The 1,951-nt window shown below is 39.3% G+C and overlaps 1 long non-coding RNA gene across 1 annotated transcript in view; it reads left to right on the top strand.

Moving 5' to 3' along the window:
* The window catches only part of LOC106875915 (uncharacterized), a 6,864-nt gene that overhangs the window by 3,776 nt on the left and 1,137 nt on the right, over positions 1-1,951 (top strand). The window lies entirely within an intron of this gene.

Here is a 1,951-nt window from a genome sequence, read left to right as displayed (position 1 = left end):
TATATATATATATATATATGTGACTAAATGGTTAACAAGCTCGTGTTGCGATCACGTGGTTTCGAAATCAGTCCCACTGCATGGCACCTTGGACAAGACAGTTCTACTATAGGCCAAGGCTGACTAATGTCTTGGGAGTGAATTTGTTTAATGGAAACTGTCTAGAAGCCTGTCGTACATACATATTGTACAATATATATTGTTTGTCTGCATGTGTGTGTGTGTGTTCTCCCACTATCACTTCACAAGAAATAAGTACTGGGGGCGGTTTGATTGACTAAACCCTTCACGGAGGTGCTGCAGCATGGCCGCAGTCCAGTGATTAAAACAAGTGAAAGATAAAAGGTAAGAGATAGATGATAAGTTATTTTGGGATACAACAGGCAACGATTGATACGACCGTCTAATATTTATAAATGAGCCCAGAATGCGAAACGTTTGAGTGAAGTAACATCTTTTGACTGTGCGTCCTAAATGAAGATTGGTTTGGAAGGCAAGTGTAAACTGGTTTGAGGAATGGCGTAAAGTCGACATGTTAGTTTTCACACTATATTTATTGAACAGAGTTATTGGATGACTCAATATGATGTCTCTGAGATCTGTCAAGGAATTGTTCTGCATATATCCTGTATGGATACTGACATGTCTATTTATCAAGAAAATGTTGTTTTCGTAAACAAAGAGAGCACGCACGCACGCACGCACACACACACACACACACACACACACACACACACACATTGAAAAGGTTAGGAAGTTTCACACGAATGAATATGTATTAAAAGAAAAAAAACCGAAAAGAAAAATTGCTTTGAAAATTTTACCATGGACAAAAGAAAGAAAGCATGTACATTTTTACCAAGATACTCTACCGTTTTCAATCGTTTTAAAAGACGATTTCATCACACTGAAATAAAGCGGAAAAATTATTTGAAATAAATTCAATTAAATTTATCTTACGTAATATCTTTCCTAAAAGTTCACGTTTTTATCAAAAATCTCTTGATGCTGCTGTTTCGCGTTCTTCTGATTGCTGTTGGCTCACAGAAGTAGCATCAACAACAGTTCAAGCAGTTGTTCTTCCTCATTGAAGATTGGCTAACAATAGTAGCAGAAGTAGCAGTAGCAATACAAGAGGCTGTAGCCGTCGTGGAAGACAATGAGCAATCTGGAAGAGGATGAGCGATCTGGAAGACCTGCTACTGTCGTCAACCCCGGAAATATGGTATTGTGTATCGAGAATTCGTCCCCTCCCGGGCCAGACCGTCAATCGAGAGTTCTACTGCGACGTTTTGAAGCGTTTGAAGAAGGACATTCACCAAAAGCGACCGGATCCGTGGAGCGCGAAGAATTGGATTTTTCACGACGGCAATGCACCTTGTCACCGAACTCGCCTCACATGTGAACTTCTCGCCAAAACCAACATGGTATCGCTTCCGCACACGTCCTTTTCACGAGGTTTAGCATCTATGGACTTCTATCTCTTCCCCAAGATGAAAATGCAGCTCAAAGGTCACTGTTTAACACCATTGTCGAGGTCAAGAGTGAATCTCAGAAGGTCCTAGACTCGCTTACGGAAAACGACTCCCAGGCTGGATTGCAAAAGTGGCAAGAACGCTGAGACCGGTGTTTTGCTGTGCAAAGTGACAATGTCGAAGGAGATGATGATAAAACTTAGATATTTTTTATTAGACACAACTAGTACGGAAACCTTTTGATATCACCTCGTACATCATATATTCGGAATAAGCAGATCAAATTTCGGAATAAGCAACCCAAATCGTATTATTTTTCAATATTTTAGTCTCTTTAAACTTCACCCTCCAATTTTCCTCTTTTTTACTTCCGCGAAAATATTTTCCGCAGTAAACTTTTTAATCCACATCGGAGAAAACGAAAGCATTACACTTTGGCTTTCTCGTACATTATATATATATATATAATATATATA

This window comes from Octopus bimaculoides, chromosome 18 (assembly GCF_001194135.2).
Source record: "Octopus bimaculoides isolate UCB-OBI-ISO-001 chromosome 18, ASM119413v2, whole genome shotgun sequence".
In the NCBI taxonomy this organism is placed as follows: Eukaryota; Metazoa; Mollusca; class Cephalopoda; order Octopoda; family Octopodidae; genus Octopus; species Octopus bimaculoides.
The sequence above is the reverse complement of the archived record's forward strand: the minus strand, read 5'-3'. Positions and strand labels throughout refer to the sequence as shown.